The sequence below is a fragment of the Cervus elaphus genome, chromosome 24 (assembly GCF_910594005.1).
Source record: "Cervus elaphus chromosome 24, mCerEla1.1, whole genome shotgun sequence".
Classification (NCBI taxonomy): Eukaryota; Metazoa; Chordata; class Mammalia; order Artiodactyla; family Cervidae; genus Cervus; species Cervus elaphus.
This window is the reverse complement of record NC_057838.1, coordinates 53,186,319-53,205,654: the sequence shown is the minus strand read 5'-3', so window position 1 is coordinate 53,205,654 and position 19,336 is coordinate 53,186,319. Positions and strand designations below refer to the sequence as shown.

Sequence of the window (19,336 nt, the reverse complement as noted above, 5' to 3'; positions counted from 1 at the left end):
AACTGAAATGGATTTTGGCTAATTTAACCAAGGAGAATTTTGTTGCAAAGAAGAGGAATACTTACAGAATCAGTGGGAGACTGAAGAAGCAAGCTTGGAAATGGATGGTGAACCAAGGTAGTCTACTTAGCCAGAATTACTGTGTAGCTCCAGAGTGCTGGGGCTCCCTGAATGACCCCCAACCTTTTTTCATCCTGTTCATCTCTTGGTTGAAATTGAGCTTAGTGGAAGGGAGCAGGCATTTGGTTGGCCTGTTTGTTCATATGCTCACCCTTGGAAGGAGAGGGTAAAGTACTTCCATCAACTGTCCTATGAGATCTATCTAATGGGGGAAGGCTGGGTCTCTAAAGGATGGGTGATGGGGAATTCCAAACAGCAAGCAAACAGTCCAGGGTGTAAGGGTGAAGATGTGTTACTCCTTGGAGAGACATTTCTAACCCTGAACAGAGACCTGATTGTCTCTTCTTGGACCATTTCACAGTAGAACACAGCTTGGGATGATGTAATGAATGTCCTACATGGAGTGTGAAGACCTGGGTCTTAGACAGCTTAGTTTTGTGACTTCTTCCAGTTTTCTTATCTACTTTGCATCCTGGTTTCCCCATCTATCCTATCTCACAGAGTTATTATGGATCCTAAAAACAGTATATAGACAGCTTATTAAACAGCAGAGACATCGCTTTGCCAATAAAGGTCTGTCTAATAAAAGCTATGGTTTTTCTAGTAGTCATGTACAGATGTGAGAGTTGGACCAAAAAGAAGGCTGAGTACCTAAGAAGTGGTGCTTTCAAACTGTGGTGCTACAGAAGAATCTTGAGAGTCCCTTGGACAGCAAGGAGATCAAAACAGTCAGTCCTAAAGGAAGTCACCCTGAGCAGGCTGATGCTGAATTGGTAGGACTGATGCTGAAGCTGAAGCTCCAGTTCTTTGGCCACCTGATGTGAAGAGCTGATTCATTAGAAAAGACCCAGATGCTGGGAAAGATTGAGGGAAGAAGAAAGGGGTGACAGAGGATGAGATGCTTGAATGGCATCACCAACTGAATGGATATGAGTTTGTGCAAACTCTGGGAGTTGGTGGAGAACAGGGAAGCCTGGCGTGCTGCAGTCTCTGGGGTCGCAGAGTTAGACATGACTGAGCAACTGAACAACAACAAGAACAGTTCGCATTAATATATGTGAAATCACTTTCTAAAACTGGAAAGTGGTTTCCAAATGTTCCAATGAGTTTGAGAATCTTCCGTTAGTGACTGCAAGAGCCCAAAGAGCAACACAAAGGCCAAGCAGCATGTGCTAGATCTCACACATGCCCTGGATTCTGAGCCCAATGTCACTTCACGAATATGACCTCGGCAGATTAGATGGGTGAAAAGACTATCGTGAACTTTAATTTCAGATGAAGGCTGGTATCTACCAGACATAGGCCATACCTCTTAGAGCAAAATCTTCACTTTCTTCTTTCTAGAAGAGTCTGTTCCATGATGCTGGTTCCCAGAGTCCTTAGGTTTCAGGCATCTGTCTGGATTTTGTGTTCTTACATGATAAATAAACAACATATACAGAGAGGTTGTACTTTATTTGAGGACTGTGTCCCTGGAGTCCTTGCATAATTCAGAATTTACCTATTTCAAGGCAAATGCCAACAAAAGGTAGGAGGGAGCTTTGTTTGCCAGATAAAATGAGCATCCTCATATAGCCCTAGCATAAACTCAGTTTATAGTTCACTTGCTTCCTTCAGCTCTGATAATAAACTATGTGATTGTTGTCCAATTTTTACTTTGGGGGAGGCTTAGTGTTTCATTACTTCAAATTTTGCATATATAGAGAATCTCAACATATTTTATGTCAAACTGTACTGAATTCACACAATTCAAACCTTCATTCACTGTGGTGGCGCTATAATTTGGTGTAGTTCTCTAATGCCTACATTTTCTATAATGCCCCAGATTTGCAGAGCGCATTTAGTTTAAATCAGCAACACAGCCACAGTTGAATATACCCTATTTTGCAAATGCATAAGGCGGAGAATAGTAAAGCTAGGATACTATAGGATACATTTCTTCTTGACCCATCTATGGAAAATTCTGATTTTAAGAAACCTAGGCACTTGTGTCAGATGACCATGTCTGGCTTTCATGTGGGCCAACATCAGGGAAAGCTATGATTTTTCCCATAGTCATGTACGGATGTGAGAGTTTGACTATAAAGAAAGCTGAGCACCAAAAAATTGATGCTTTTGAACTGTGGTGTTGGAGAAGACTCTTGAGAGTCCCTTGGACTGCAAGGAGATCCAACCTGTCCATCCTAAAGGAAATCAGTCCTGAATATTCATTGGAAGGACTGATGTTGAAGCTGAAACTCCAATACTTAGCCACCTGATGCAAAGAACTGACTCATTTGAAAAGACCCTGATGCTGGGAAAGATTGAAGGCAGGACTAGAAGGGGACGACAGAGGATGAGATGGTTGGATGGCATCACCGACTCAATGGACCTGAATTTGAGTAAACTCTGGGAGTTGGCGATGGACAGGGAGGACAGGGAGGCCTGGCGTGCTGCAGTCCATAGGGTCACAAGGAGTCGGACATAGCTGAGTGACTGAACTGAACTGAACATCAGGGAACTGCATAACGAGTTTGGTTTTCATGTTAGGCCAGCTTCTCAGTTATGAAACTAGTTTCTGGTTTTGGTGAGGGGTGGGTAACACAGTCAAGGGAGTATACCTCAGCCTATCAAGAGATTGGTTTGCCTGTTAATTTTGTGGAAGGCTTTGTACTAAGGTAAGCAAAGGGCCGATAGAGAAATGTCAGAACCACCTGTAAGAATTTAGACCACCTTTGAATTCCCTGTGCTCACATTTGCCATTTAACAGGTGTGGGAACTGAGGTCTCAGGAAGTTTATCACTTTCCTACAGTCACACAGCAGTGACATGGTGAGGTCAGGGCAACTGTAGAACTGAGTTCTCATCCACAAATAGCCCACTTCTCCATTCAAAGGCAAGCCTTTAAGCTATTTTATGAGGGAGTCCCTGAGAACTCACCTCTTGTTTTCTCTGATTCTTGTTCCTTACCCATATCATTTTTTAAAAAAAATTATTTGTTTATTTATTCTTGGCTGCACTGCTCAAACTGCAGGATCTTAGTTCCTCAATCAGGGATTGAACCCGGGCCTTTAGCACAGAGTGAAAGCACAGAGCCCTAACGGCTGGATAGCCAGAGAATTCCCTCCTACCTATATCTTTTTATCTTACTTTCAAAAATGTTTTCAGGGCTATACCTACAAAATTCATCTTTTAAAAAGTGAATGAGTAGGTATTTTGTCAAACAAAGCAATCAACCCATAGGCCTTTCAATGTGGTATAGATAGGAAAGTAATGCATTTCAAAAAGAGGTGACTAAGCATAATAAAATAAAAAATTTTTTAAAAGAACAATAGAAAAATTCTTGGATGAACATACGGCTTTCAAGTGGAACGCTTTCTAGTATGGAATTACATGAGCCTGGCATAGATGAGTGCTTCTCTGGTGGCTCATGAATCAGGTAGTAATTTTCTGGACTCCCATGCCTGTATCTTTGGTTCTACTTGGAATGTCTCTTCCAGGTTTCTTCACCTTTATTTATTTGTGTGTGTAGGTTGCAGTATGACTTCACCTAACATGGCACTGGCGGCTTAATAAATGAAGCTGCTGCTTCTTATTCTTGATTCTTCATGATATTACATACCTGAGTCTTATCAATTCTTAAAATAAAAATCATCTCTTACAATAATAGCCTCGAGGTCATAGTCTGCAAAATCCTTTCTGTCTATCTGCCTCCCCTCTCCCCTCCCCTTCTGGCTTACACAGAAAGGATAAGCAGCTTGAACTGCAGACTACTTTGCACCTTGCTAGGTGGGGAGAGCTGGAATCCATCCCATGTCACCTGATTCTCTGCTCTCTATTCTTTCCCTTTGGCCACACAGCTTCTCCCTGGAGTCATTCCAAAGACTCCATCCACTTCTCCCTACGTGGGGTCTGGGTCACGAGCCTTGCATGTCCACATGAGGATCAGTGCCTGCTCGACCCCTAACTTGAATCATGTGTGCCTCAGTTCTTTTCTCTGACCCAAGACTCATGCCCAAATGGTCATTGATGTGAGTCTTAGAACTCAGGCATGGTCAGGGTGATGGGTACTGCCTTGCCATTATGCCCACACCTCTTTCAACTTGTTAACTCACTGCTTCGCAGAGCAACTTCGCACCGCCTCCTTCCCAGAACCCACTGCCAACATCACATGCAAGCTTTGCTGTAATTAAGTATTGATTTCATGTAATGTGTGTGTACGGAGGAAGTGCATCTCGTCTGTGGGCTGCTGTTATCTGTCGGTAGAACAAAATGTGTGATTATCAGTGGCTATCCTATGGCTATCTATGACGAACTATAACCTCCAATCCATCAAATTGTGGTGACATTACAGTACACCATGCGAGAGCGGATTGTTTGTCTTAACGTGACCTCTGCTGCCTTTGGCCTGCTTTTGTGCCCAGAAATAGCGGCACAGATTCTTCACTGTAGCTCCTTCTTAGTTCCAATTTGGTCCTGCTGGAAAGAAGACTGCAAAGTCCATTTACTATAATGTAACATAGCTGTGACTTCAAATAAATGGAGCGCCGGGTATTATTTGTTTTCTGCTTTTTCTGTAGCAGTCATACCTCCTTACATTTTTTTTTTTTTTGTAACCTTGTTATTCTCTGGAGAACAAGACAAGAAATTTTGGATAGAAAATAAGTTCATGTCATTAACATCTTCAGGAAATGCTGGTGGGTTCTTGAGTCCCCCATCACCTTTAGGCAGCATTTGCAGACCCCGGGTTGAGTTGACGTTGTTCTGATTTGCAGATTTGATGAGGCAGGTATATGGTGGGGGGGACCTTTTATGCCCACTGCAGAAATGAGAGCCTGAAGAACTGGGATCTGAGTTCCTCTTCATCATGTGATTTCTCTTTCCATCTGACAGCTTCATCTCCACTGAGCTGCTGACTGTCTTGATTAGGAATTTTCTCCCGACAGTGGGATGGAAGTTTCTAAATAAAGATATGAGCTGTCTGTGTAGGTGTCTTTGCCTATTTGGAGTTTTCCATCATGAGGTGGGAGGTTGGATGGAATAGCCTGTGTAGGTGGTGACTTCATTTTCCCCTCCTTGCTCAAAATATTGGCCTGGAGTATCAGGAGATGAACCAATTAAAAACTCTTGTTTCTTAGCACTAGTCTTCTCTCCTTTAACAGCAGTTTTATTTCCTGCCTTCTCCTTCCTAAGGTTACTTCCATCAGGTGTTTTTTTTTTCCTGCTGCCACATAAAGTGACTATGGATAACATTGCAGACAGATGAGTGTAAGAGGGGAACGTTTCCAGTCCTGTGCACCATTGTGTGTTATCTCTTTGAAGCTCACCCTGAGCTCCTCAAGCTCCATTTCAAGTGCCACATTATCACAGGCCATTTACCTGGGCAAGTTAAGAGTACTGAACTAGGGAATGCAGGTAAATGCCAATCACATGGTAGAGGTGTCAACTGCATCTTAAATATGTCAGTCAGAAATCTGGTGAAGTCAGAAACAAAAGTGTAAAATACGATAACTTTCTTTGAATGTCCTCCTCTCATTGTTGTTGTTTAGTTGCTAAGTCATGTCTTACTCTTTGTAACCCCATGGAGCCCAAGAGGCTCCTCTGTCCATGGGATTCTCTGGGCAAAAATACTGGAGTCGGCTACCATTTCTTCCTCCAGGAGAACTTCCCTACTGAGGGATCAGATCCATGTCTTCTGAATTGCCAGGCGGATTCTTTACCACTGAGCCACCAGGGAAGCGTCATACATTTCAACATTTAGGGACCATATTGACAATAATATTGCACAAATCAAGAGAGCTACCTTTGGTACTTTTAGGTAGGGAATGGGGAAGATTTGGGCTTTGGGGTAGGAGGGATCTGATTTCCTGGCTTTTTGATTCTGAACAAATATGTTACTTATGCTTTCAGAGCTCCAGTCTTCTATCTAAATAATGTAAGTCATGGAGACAGAGTAGGCAGAACCACACAGGCCGCTAGCTCAGTGCCTGACACATAGTAGACTGAGGCATTCTGCCATTCATCACGTTGCCTAGTCCACTGGGCACATGTCATTCTGAGTTAATTATAGCTCTTTATATAGACCTTTTCCTAAGTTCAGTTGTGTTTCTTTCATAAACAACCATTTGAACTGTCTACAGAGTGTGTCTAAGACAATTCCTATACAACACCTGGAGTATTAGAAAACATCCTGAACGATAATTCCAAAGGGCCTGTCTGAAGGTGAGAGATGAAGCTGGTGAGAATTCTGTGGTTATGCTTATGAATCATGTGGGCACATGCTAAATGTAGGCAGATTCTAGGGCCCCTTTCCATAGAATCTGATTCAGTAGGCTTGAATGAGGAGTTCTTCTGATTTGCATGACTAATAATGTGCTCCTCAGATGATGATACTGTCTGGATCACACTTAAAGGAATACTTCTGCAAACATGTCAACAGTGGAACTGCTGGGCATCTGAGACTGTCATCTGGGATAGGGCCACTCATGGGGGCAAGACGGCAGCCTTCCAATTGCCAAATGTGTGTCATGGACATGATGCAGTTTGTTCTAGAGCGCCAAGGGTCACAGCGGGTGACCTCATGGGTAGACATTTCAGGGAAGAAAATTTCAGATTAATATAGATATTTTATAAAAACTTAAAACCTATCTAAGGGTGGACTATATTGTCTCCAGGAGTAGAGAGCTTTCCAGCTCAGGAGGAATTCACGTTTGTCTATCTGTGTGATGTGACTCTGGGAATTTTACATGGAAGAAATTAGCTCGGGCTCTTATGCCCCATGGTACTTAAGTACTTTCACTGTAATTGCTTACCTGTGGGTCTAGTGCATTCAACCCTCACAAGCGCTTATAAACCATCTGCTTGGTACCTGATTCTGTGAAGATGAAGCACAGAAGTGCTGCATGAATCCAGGCAAAGGGTGATCCTAGCAGACTCTATTGTCAGGAAAGGAGAAGGAGCTGGACTTCCATTTCCATGTGGGAGAAGGTCATAGGTATATCTGCAATGAGAAGCAGGGAATTACACATTGGGAAGAGGGGGAGGCGTGGTTTTGCTTTGCGTAAAAGGTTCTTTCACACCAGCTTTTAACAGATTAATTAAGCGAAGCTTTCATTTTCTTCCCAATCAGTTCAATTCAGTCACTCTGTCCTGTCCGACTCTTAGAGACCCAGTGGACTGCAGCACACCAGGCCTACCTGTCCATCACCAACTCCTGGAGTTTACTCAAACTCATGTCCATCAAGTCAGTGATGCCATCCAACCATCTCATCCTCTGTCATCCCCTTCTCCACCCACCTTCAATCTTTCTCAGCATCATCTTTTCAGGTGAGTCAGTTCTTCACATCAGGTGACCAAAGCACTGGCGTTTCAGCTTCAATATCAGTCCTTCCAATGAACAACCAGGACTGATCTCCTTTAGGATGGACTGGTTGGATCTCCTTGCAGTCCAAGGGACTCTCAAGAGTCTTCTCCAACACCACAGTTCAAAAGCTGAGCTTTGGAGCTCAGCTTTATTTATAGTCCAACTCTCACATCCATAAATGACTACTGGAGAAACCATAGCTTTGACTAGATGGACCTTTGTTGGCAAAGTAATGTCTCTGCTTTTTAGTGTGCTGTCTAGGTTGGTCATAGCTTTTCTTCACCATTTGCAGTGATTTTGGAGCCCAAAAATATAAAGTCTGTCACTGTTTCCACTGTTTCCCCATCTATTTGCCATGAAGTGATGAGACCAGATGCCATGATCTTAGTTTTCTGAATGTTGAGTTTTAAGCCAACTTTTTCACTCTTTCTTTCACTTTCATCAAGAGGCTATTTAGTTCTTCGCTGTCTGCCATAAGGGTGGTGTTATCTGCATATCTGAGGTTATTGATATTTCTCTCAGCAATCTTGATTCCAGCTTGTGCTTCATCCAGCCCACCATTTCTCATGAGGTACTCTGCATATAAGTTAAACAAGCAGGATGACAATATACAGCCTTGACGTATCCCTTTCTCGATTTTGAACCAGTCTGTTGTTCCATGTCCAGTTTTAACTGTTTCTTCTTAACCTGCATAAAAATTTCTCAGGAGGCAGGTCAGGTGGTCTGATATTCCCATTTCTTTAAGAATTTCCCACAGTTTGTTGTGATCCACACAGTCAAAGGCTTTGGCATAGTCAATAAAGCAGAAGTAGATGTTTTTCTGGAACTCTCTTGCTTTTTTGATGATCAAATGAATGTTGGTAATTTGATCTTTGGTTCCTCTGCCTTTTCTAAATCCAGCTTGAACATCTGTACATTCACGGTTCATGTACTGTTGAAGCCTGGCTTGGAGAATTTTGAGCATTACTTTGCTAACGTTGTGAGATGAGTGCAGTTGTGAGGTAGCTTGAGCATTCTTTGGCATTGCCTTTCTTTGGGACTGGAATGAAAACTGACCTTTTCCAGTCCTGTGACCACTGCTGAGTTTTCCAAATTTGCTGGCATAATGAGTACAGCACTTTCACAGCATTATCTTTCAGGATTTGAAATAGCTCAACTGGAATTCCATCACCTCCACTAGCTTTGTTCGTAGTGATGCGTCCTAAGGCCCACTTGACTTCACATTCCAGGATGTCTGGCTTTAGGTGAGTGATCACACCATCGTGGTTATCTGGGTCATGAAACTCTTTTTTGTATACTTCTTCTGTGTATTCTTGCTACCTCTTTTTAATCTCTTCTCCTTGTATTAGGTCCATACCACTTCTGTCCTTTATTGTACCCATCTTTACATGAAATTTTCCCTTGGTATGTCTAATTTCCTTGAAGAGATCTCTAGTCTTTCCCATTCTATTATTTCCCTCTATTTTTTTGCATTGATCACTAAGAAAGGCTTTCTTATCTTTCCTTGCTGTTCTTTGGAACTCTGCATTCAAATGAGTTTATCTTTCTTTTTCTCCCTTGCCTTTAGCTTCTCATCTTTTCTCAGCCATTTGCAAGGCCTCCTCAGACAACCATTTTGCCTATTTGCATTTCTTTTCCTTGGGGATGGTCTCGATCACTGCCTACCGTGCAATGTCACAAACCTCTGCCCATAGTTCTTCAGGCTCTCTGTCTATCAGATCTAATCCCTTGAATCTCTTTGTCACTTTCACTGTATAATCATAAGGGATTTGATTTAGGCCATACCCGAATGGTCTAGTGGTTTTCCCTACTTTCTTCAATTTAAGTCTGAATTTGGCAATCATGAACCATTTTCCTCCCTTTCCCTTCAGAGCTATGGAGTTCCAGTTGTCTCTTGTAGATAAACAGATTTGTTAAACAGCTATTTTTCTTGGCTCCACATGTGTCTTTCCTTCTCCTTTTACATTTGTGGTTGCCATTATTGTATTTAAGATGTGCTCCCCACTTTTTTCAGAAACTGTTCCGAAGTGTCTTCTCCCTCATGATCTCCCAAGGAAAGAAAAGCATGGTCCTCAATGGCAAATGGTCACTGCAGCACAGAACACCAAGAGCTGGCTACACTCTCAAGAGAGAACCCTGCCCCTCGACCGTGTTCTTCTTCTGAATATATGCAGACTTGTTTGAATCAAACAGGAGACTCAGAGTAGTTTCTTTCTTTGATTCCAAAATAACAGTGCTATATTCCAGAGTCTGGACCTAGTTTCTGTTTTAAAGCTAGAAGCCAACTATTGATGCCAAGATGGCATTACATATGTTTAGAGTTGATCATCCATGTTAAGTTTTGTTCAATGCGTACCTCAGCCAATTATTAGACCTACAGGGTTTTATGATTACTTGCCCTTAGAGACCTTGTTAAACCCCATGTGCAGGTCCATGTGAAGTGGTTACTCAATTCGATCATTCTTTGTTGTACCATCTTTCCCTTGTTCCTTGATAGTTGCTATTTACTTGGTATTTAAAAATTTTTCCTCTTGTTGACATGTAGATCCATCTACCAAAAAGTCATAATGATACTTTGATCTTTAAATGTTCAGAGTTTCTTAAAATCCTAATACAGAATGAGACTGTCTAAAAGTTCTAGTTTTGGAAGTTGCCATCAGCAGCAGGTTTTGCTGAATAGTACTATATGTGTTTAATAATAAGGTTTTCTTTTTCTGTAAACTATTTCTTGTGGAACAATTCTCTCTGATGCTGAGGTTACAGAAAAATATCATTTTTCTGTCACTGTTGGTGTTCTTCAGGCCCTCACTTTAAAATGGATGTGCTTTTGGGAACCTAGGTGGTTATCTACATCAGAAAAACACCTTATCCTGGGCCCCATCAGGTGATTTGGACAAAGCAATGCAATTTAGATGGGGGAAATGGTATGTATTATGTTTTATAAGAGCCAGCTTCCAATAATAACCATCTGACCCTTGTGATCCTATGTTTTCAATTTTGCTTTTAAAGAATGCAACAAGCAATGTTGCCAAAGCATATTTTTCTGTCAAGTGTTCACTGATTCGTGAGTTGCTGGACAGATTTTCCATCTTCAGTGTCAGAAGACAGGGACATCAAATACTTCCCTCTCCAAGTAACTTCTTATGGGGTTGTTTCATGGCATATTCTAAACTCTGGGTTTGTATCTGAAAAGAAAGTCCGTATGTATGATTGAAGAGAATTAGGGGCACGATTTAACCTTAGTTCTAGGCTTTTGTTTTGGTTTGGTCTTTTTGATTTGGATATGAGCTTAGTATCTGCTAATTAAGAGAATAAAAATAGCAGCCTATTGCTAACACCAAAATACATTTATTGAGTGCCTACATTGTGTATATTCCTTTTCTAGGCTTTATCCTGGGATATCTTATACCACTTATCTTATTTAAAAGACTGTTTAATGAAATAGTACTTTGGGAATCCCTGGTGGGAGGTGACTGTGAGATTCAGTATAGCTTCCCCAACTGCCATGCATGGCATCAGCCTGAGGATGTCTATGTAGGAAGATGAGTAATAAAAATATCACTTCTAGGAAGTGTCCTGTATTTTTGCACAATTTCCTGGCCTCCAGGGAAAGAAGTCCAGGTAACTTGAAAGTTACTCGACTTGGTAAAAATGTTGACGTGAACCACGATCACTCTTCCTGCCTTTCTTTCCTTTTCTTTTCTCTCTGAATCAAAAAGCAATTTCACATTAGCACAGTTGTATTAGTTCTCTGTTGCTACATAACATGTTACCACCAAAATTAGCAGCTTAAAATAACTTACATGGAATATCTCCTAGCTTACTGAGGGCCAGGGAATCAGGAGTAGCAGGGCTGGATGGTTCTGCCTCAGGGTCTCTCATGAAATTATGATTAGGAAGGCAACAGTGCTTCAGTGACCTAAAGACCTTCACCTGGAACAACTGAGAGACTTTGAACGATCTGAAAGACTATGATTGGAAGATGCACTTCCAAGAAGGTGCACGCACTTGACTCCTGGCAGAAGGCCTCAGTACCTTGATGAGCCTTTCCATGATGTCCACAGGATGAGGCAACTGGCTTTCCCCAGAGTGAGTGATCCGAGAGGGAGAGTGAGAAAGAGAAAGAGAGCCAACGGGAAACACAGTGGCTTTTATGCATCAGTGTCCAAAGTCACCTTCTCTTTATTCTATCTGCTGTGATCTACTAATTCCATCCCACATTCAAGGGGAGGAGAATTAGCCTCCAACTCTTAAAGGGAGGAGTATCAAAGAAAATGGGAAAATGCATTAACACTATCACAGTTGTTTAGTTCAGTTCAGTTCAATTGTGTCTGACTCTTTGCAACCCTATGGACTATAGCACACCAGGCCTCTCTGTCTATCACCAACTCCCGGAGTTTATTCAAATTCACATCCATTGAGTCGGTGATGCCATCCAACCATCTCATCCTCTGTCATCCCCTTCTCCTCCTGCCTTCAATCGTTCCCAGATACAGGGTCTTTTCTAATGAGTCAGTTCTTCACATCAGGTGGCCAGAGCATTGGAGTTTCAGCTTCAGCATCAGTCCTTCCAATGAATATTCAGGACTGATGTACTTTTCACTTAAAGTTTACAAGAGTTTCCAAACTTTATTCCTTCAGAAGAGTTCACAATGGCAGTAGTGACTTTCTGTCCCGTTATTGAGATGCAGGCCTCTTGCTCTAGAAGAGATGTAATGCATTATCAGGATTTTGATAACAATTTCTGCCTCTTAACTGTTATCCTGTGGCATTCTGGCCAGAATTTATATTAGCCAGTGGAGAAATGACAGTGTGCTCAGACATTTTGCTATGTTCTAACAGAGCGCTTCCCAGTGATTTGAAGATTTTCCATTTTCTATTTTTATTATCATGAAGATGATATCACTGAAGAGACTGATTCATTTCATGAGCATTGAGGAGAGAGAGGAGCATCTGTCTAAATATGTGTTTCTCCATGGTAGGGCAATTTAAATATGTTACATGTTCATTAAGAAAGTTTAGAGAAAAGCATCAGAACATACTGGAGTAGATTTTATATTTATTAATATAAAAAAAGCCATTGTTTATATTAACCTGCTGAGAAATATTAAGTATTTCTAAGATACTAACTTAGAGGCCTGTTAATGAGAAAGTTGATGATTTGAAAAGTTTTTTTTTTCTTTTTACTGTTTTATGTTAATGTAAATTAAAATAACTAGTTTCAATACACAGATCTATGAATTATAGCACATTCTAATAACCACTGCCACAATCAAAATAGCAAACAATCAGTTCAGTTCAGTGCAGTCGCTCAGTTGTGTCCAACTCTTTGAGACCCCATGAATCGCAGCACACCAGGCCTCCCTGTCCATCACCAACTCCCAGAGTTTACCCAAACCCATGTCCATCGAGTCGGTGATGCCATCCAGCCATCTCATCCTCTGTCATCCCCTTCTCCTCCTTCCCCCAATCCTTCCCAGCATTAGGGTCTTTTCCAATGAGTCAATTCTTTACATGAGGTAGCCAAAGTATTAGAGTTTCAGCTTCAACATCAGTCCTTCCAATGAATACCCAGGACTGATCTCTTTAGGATGGACTGGTTGGATCTCCTTGCAGTCCAAGGGACTTTCAAGAGTCTTCTCCAACACCACAGTTCAAAAGCATCAGTTCTTCGGTGCTCAGCTTTCTTCACCATCCAACTCTCACATCCATACATGACTACTGGAAAAACCATAGCCTTGACTAGACAGACCTTTGTTGGCAAAGTAATATCTCTGCTTTTAAATATGCTCTCTAGATTGATCATAACTTTCCTTCCAAGGAGTAAGTGTCTTTTAATTTCATGGCTGCAATCACCACCTGCAGTGATTTTGGAGCCCCCCAAAAATATAAAGTCTGACACTTTCCCCTGTTTCCCCATCTATTTGCCATGAAGTGATGGGACCAGATTCCAGGATTTTAGTTTTCTGAATGTTGAGCTTTAAGTCAACTTTTTCACTCTCCTCCTTCACTTTCGTCAAGAGGTTTTTTTAGTTCCTCTTTACTTTCTGCCATAAGGGTGGTGTGATCTGCATATCTGAGGTTACTGATATTTTTCCCCCCTCTGCAAAATCTCCCTCTTGCTTGCCCTTCCTAGTCATATCTAACCCTGCCATAAATTATCTCAATCTCTGATCTATTCTCCATCACCATAGTTTTGCCTGAAAGTGCCCCATAAATGGATTCATACAATACCTAATCTTTTGAGCCTAAGTTCTTTCATTCACCACTATGCTTTTGAAATTCATCCAAGGTGCTCTCTCAGTAGTTTATTCCTTTCTATTGTTCAGCAATATTCCATTGTGTGGATGTACCACAGCTTGTGTATACATTCATTGTGCTGAAGGACATTTGAGTTATTTCTGGCTTTTGGCAATTATGAATACTCATTTATGTATAAGAGTTTTAGTGGACATAAATTTTCATTTTCCTAATGTAAATATGGAGGAGTGGTTTTAGTGGGTGACCTGGTAATTGAATGTATAATTTTATAAAAACTGTCAAACTGTTTTGAAGACTAGCAGTATCATGCTGCATTGCTACTAGCAATGTATGAGAATTCCAGCCAATTCACACTATTGTCAACATTCGGAATTACCCAATTTTTATTTTAGTCATTCCTTTAATTGTGTAGTGGTATGTCGTAAGTATTTTTTTTTTAATTTGCATTTCCCTAATGGCTAATGATGGGCTTCCCTGGTGACTCAGTGGTAAAGAATCTGCCTGCAAAACAGGAGACATGTGTTCGATCCCTGAGTTGGGAAGATCTCCTGGAGAAGGAAATGGCAACCCACTCCAGGATTCTTGCCTGGGAAATCCCATGGACAGAGGAGGCTGGTGGGCTACAGTCCATGGGGTTGCAAAGAGTCAGACACAACTTAGTGACTAAACAACAATAACAATGGCTAATGATGTTGAAAATCTTTTTAATAAAAGATGTCTGTCCTCTGTATATCCTCTTCGATGAAGTGTCAGTTCAAGTTTTGTTTATTTTTAAATAGGCTATTTTCTTACTGTTGAGTTTTGTGAGCTCTTTTTACGTTGTGCTCTGGTTGTTATGTCTAAGAATCCTTCATCTACACCCCGGTCAAGTGTATTTTTCCTGTGCTTTCTTTTAAAAGTTGTATATTTTACATTTAGAACTATTGTTCATTTTAGTTAAATTTTGCATAATATGTGAGTTTTAGATTGGGGCATATTTATATCCATCTGTCTCTTTGTCTATTTATCTATGTATCTATGATATGATGAATTGTCCCAAGACAATTTATTAAAAAGATTATACTTTCTCCATTGAATTTCCTGTGCACTTTCATGAAAAGTCAACTAGCTATATTTATGTTGGTTTATTTTTGGACTCTCTAGTCTATGGAGATTTTTCTGGTCCTTCATATGCTGGTTGATATTTTATCATATCCCAGGCGTTTTGAATCTAATGTTATAAGACTGTGTGTCTTATTGAAACCCTATGAAGAATATTGATAGGTTTTGTTCTAGCAGGCTTTTACACTAGAACAGCCTTCTAGATTGTGGTTTTAATGCCGAATCCATTTTTGAAGACTTCATATCACTGCATAGCACCACCCAGCAGACCATTCGATATCTGAGTGGTTGACTATGATTTGTTGTCTATGATATGGTCTATGCATGAGCTGCTTGAGATGAGTCCAGAATTCAAATCCAGCTTCATGGGTTTATTCTCCCAAGCTTCATCTCCACATGTTCTCCCAGTATTTAATTGTTCCATTTGTCTCCCTATTTTCCATCTTCTGCTCATAAAACTGGGACTTTACTTATTACACTCTGCTGCACCCTTCCTGTGAATACACCCTTGTCTGGGGCCATGTAATGAGAGACAGGAAGAAACACACACACTTACACACAAATACACACACTCTCTTTCCTAGTAGTCAGGGATTGCTCCCTACAGTCTTCAGACGCTTTTGATCAGTGAAGAAACATTCATTTTCTCAGTTTTAGGCACCTGTGGGCCAACACAGTCTATGTATAAGAATGGAGAACAGAGAACAATAAAAGAAAAAAGAAAACTGGGGAATTCCCTGTATTATCTCTAACCCTTAAGAATCTCCTTTTCTACTTCTCCTACAAGAACTAGAGTACTTCTCCTGGAGCTCTCTCTGTGCCCTGTCCGCACGTCTAAATTTCAGGCTTTCCTGAGTTTGGGCAGGGAATACTGGAGAAAAAGTGGTGAACTATTTCCATTTCCTGAGAATGGGTCAGAGACAAAGATCCTTCAGTTACAAGGAGAGGAGAAAGAGACTCCCATCTGATGTCATGGCTCTGGAAACTAAATATTGTTATTTCTTTTTTTTTTTTTTTGGAAAAAATAATAGCCACAACCAATTAATTGATCAAAACTTTCAAAATAGTGATATTTAAATATTGCTTTTTATTATATATTTCTGGAATGGTTTTATTAAATAATATAACCTTCCCTGGTAGCTCAGTCAGTAAAGAATCTGCCTGCAGTGCAGGAGACCTGGGTTCAAGCCCTTGGTTGGGAAGAACCCCTGGTGAAGGAAATGGCAAACCACTCCAGTATCCTTGCCTGGACAATGCCATGGACAGAGGAGCCTGGTGGGCTGTAGTCCGTGGGATTGCAAAGAGTCAGGCACGACTGAACGGCTAACACTTTCACTTTCACTTTATATTAAATAAAACTTCCTTTCATCTGTATTCAGTCACTATAGAAAGTTCATATACAAAAATCACATAGAAAAGGCAAGATAGGCATCTCAATCTTCCCGTTTATTGACAGTTTTCAAAACAATGGGTTAGTCTACCAGTGTCCTCCAATGATGACTTATTAGAGTTTTTCTTTCTTTTTAAAGAATCATTATGACCCCATGGATTTAAACATATTTGATATGTTTATATCCAGTGTAATTATTAACTTTATCAATGAGTACAAGTTCAGTAGAGAACTTTTCATTATCATTTGACTGCCTTGATAAACCATGCATTTGGCCAAGTCACTTGCCTGAATTATATAGTGGAAACAGATGATGATAAATGAGTAAGTCTCCCAGAAGACGGATCTTTTCCTTAAGGACCCATTGCCATGACTGGCCAGCAAGTTTTCAGGAATGAAGTCCAAAGTCATACATCTTTTCATTTTTAACTATTCACTCATTCATTGAACCAACAAACATGTAAAGAATATCTGCCACATGTCATCCTCTGTGTTAGGCAGAGGTATCTCAGTACCAGTAGAAATAGGCATGTTCCCTGTCCTCAGGCAGATTACATTCTAGTAATCTAGAAATAGATTATAGGGAAATAGAGACTATAGTGACATAATTGCACAAATACTCATTAAATGTTGATGTTGCAGGAACTAAAAAAGATAACTTTGAGGAGGGGGTATGAAAGTGGTCAGTAGACTTGGTCCCTTCTGAAAGGCCACCCTTAGAGAAGATAACTTGTCTGATGTCTGAGGTAGGGAAGAGGCTGACCAAACAAGAGGGGAGGTATGATAATAAATGTAACCTTGAATACTTGCATATCAAAGGCTGTCTGTTGCTCCTGTTTATTACAATCTGACCTCATGCAGACTGTAATCACCCTAAGCCTAGATTGAAAAAAAAAAAAAAATATATATATATATATATATATGAATATATGTATTTTTGAAGGTTTCCATTGCTGTTTAAACAAATTTTTGTCCCTCAACCTCTTCAGGTCATCAAGTTGAGCATACAAAATAGGCTGTTTGGACAACAAAGCCATCATGGACTTTCCAGTCACTCCTTACAAAAGAAAAATCCATCTGAAGTGTCTTAGAAAGATTCCTGGTCCTTTTCCTGAGTTTTCTTTGGAAACTTAAGTTCCTTCAAGAAGAGCTCAAGAACACTTAATTATCTGCAGGACAAGTTGAGTTATGTCTCCAAACTTGGTTTTGATTCTAGCTGAGCCCTCTAAGCAGTGGACCCCCATGGAGCTTGCTTCAGCTGCTTGCATCTGCACTGGTTACTCCTGGCAACCAGGCACTGATGTAAAGGAAGAGAAGCTTGAACAGTGGCTAAATAAGTAGCCAGATACCTCGCTGTTTACCCTGAGAATCCTCCTCTTGGAGGTGGACCTGGCCTTCCAGCGAGTGGAGAAGCCTGACGCAGAGAGAGGGCAGGGAGAGCAAAAGCGTGGATGAACACAAAGGCAGTGGCCTTCTACCTTACATTCGGAGGCCTGATCCCGACAGGCGCTCTAGACTCCCCTCTGTTGCTCACAACAATGCTGTGTATTCTGAGAGTACACTGAAGCCAGCACTGCAATCTTTTCATTTTATTCCCTATTTCTCAGGCTTGGCTTTTGGCCGCTGCATGTGGATGTAGTAGGGTGCCGCCCCGGGCCTGATACAAATATGTTCCTAGTCAGAGTGGCAAGTTGCCATTTTGTGGATGCTCGTGGCTTACTACAGGCAAAGAGCCTTACTAGGACCCTCCTCCCCACAGTAACAACCACCAAAATACCTTGGTTTGTTGCTCAAGGCTGTTTGGTCACAGTTAAAGACCTGTAAATGTCCGTAGAGACTCAGCCAGAAAGACCTGGCTAGCATAACAATTTCAAGAAAGAAATATTTCATTGGTGACTCTTTTTCCAAACTCAAGTGAACTAAAGCCGAAGAGGATTTTATTGATGTCACAACTGAATATTCCCTGGGAAGATACGGCTTCGGGCATAACATGATTCACCTGATGTCAGGAGACCTTGATGCTTTTCCTAAGCTATAAAAAAATGGGGTGCTGTTACCAAAAGAAGAAAGAGTGTTGCTGGATTGTCACAAAATAATAAATGTGCAATTTCAGTTAGTTAAACATACATAGTATGCTTGAGTAGGATTATTTTTTTCTTTCCTCTCCTCCCTTTTTCTGGAGCCTGGCACTTTTCATGTATAAAGAGATGGAGGAGAATGTTTGTAATGCAACTCCAAGAAAAGATGGAAATAATAAAATATAGAAGATAATCTGCCTGGAAGTTAACCTTTAGAGGGAAAGATGGCAAGTTGCTCCTTTAAAATAATCCACCCAGAGCTCAGACACTATAGAGGTGTCTTGATTTGAAGCTCTTTCTTTGTAGAAACAGAACTGGGTAGAAAGGAGAGTGACTGCCAGCTCCCAAAGAAGAAATGATATCTGGGTAGTGGAAAGACGGAGACAAAAGGAAACAGGGAGGTTGTGAGATGGGCAGAGAAGGTGAAAGAGAGGGTCTGTAGCTAAAATACTGGTCCTGTGGGGATGCTCTAAAATCTCTGGAGAGGCTAAGAGCCATCTCTAAAAGGTGCAGTGACATGTCACAGAGCCTGGACATTACTGCCAAAGCCTGACCATCCTTTGAACTCAGTAGAGGTAGAAGTAAAGAATTTATGAGACACTCTTTGGGTTCTGGGCTGTGTGTGTACGCGTGGGGCTGGCTGAAGGAGCTAAGTACCAACAGATGCCTGGATCTTGCCTCATGGAAGTTGGGAGGTGAGCAGAGCCCACAGGGTGGATCAACCAGCTGATGAGTCTCTTTATTCATTGTAAATGATTGTCCTACTCACTATCCTCCAAGATCAGGGTCACATATCCTACTGCTCAGTGGCTGTCTTGTAAAGAATTAATTCTACAGAATGCACTGTACCTGAGTAGTTACACTCACAGTTTTGGGTTCAGCTGAGTCTCTTTTCCACAGGGTGCTACCCGCGTGACCTTGTATCACCTGTGTGACCTTGATTTGTTATTTCTCCTCACACTAGTTGGGAAAGACAATGATGGTGCAGACCCCTTTTATCTTTGCTGAGTTTGCCTGTGTGGGATTTTGAGACTTGAGCCTGAGT

The 19,336-nt window shown here is 41.1% G+C and overlaps 1 pseudogene; it reads right to left on the bottom strand.

The window, feature by feature from the left end:
- Window positions 1-9,477: 9,477 nt before the first annotated feature.
- On the bottom strand, window positions 9,478-9,672 carry LOC122683393 (annotated as a pseudogene).
- Between the last annotated feature and the right edge of the window lie 9,664 nt (window positions 9,673-19,336).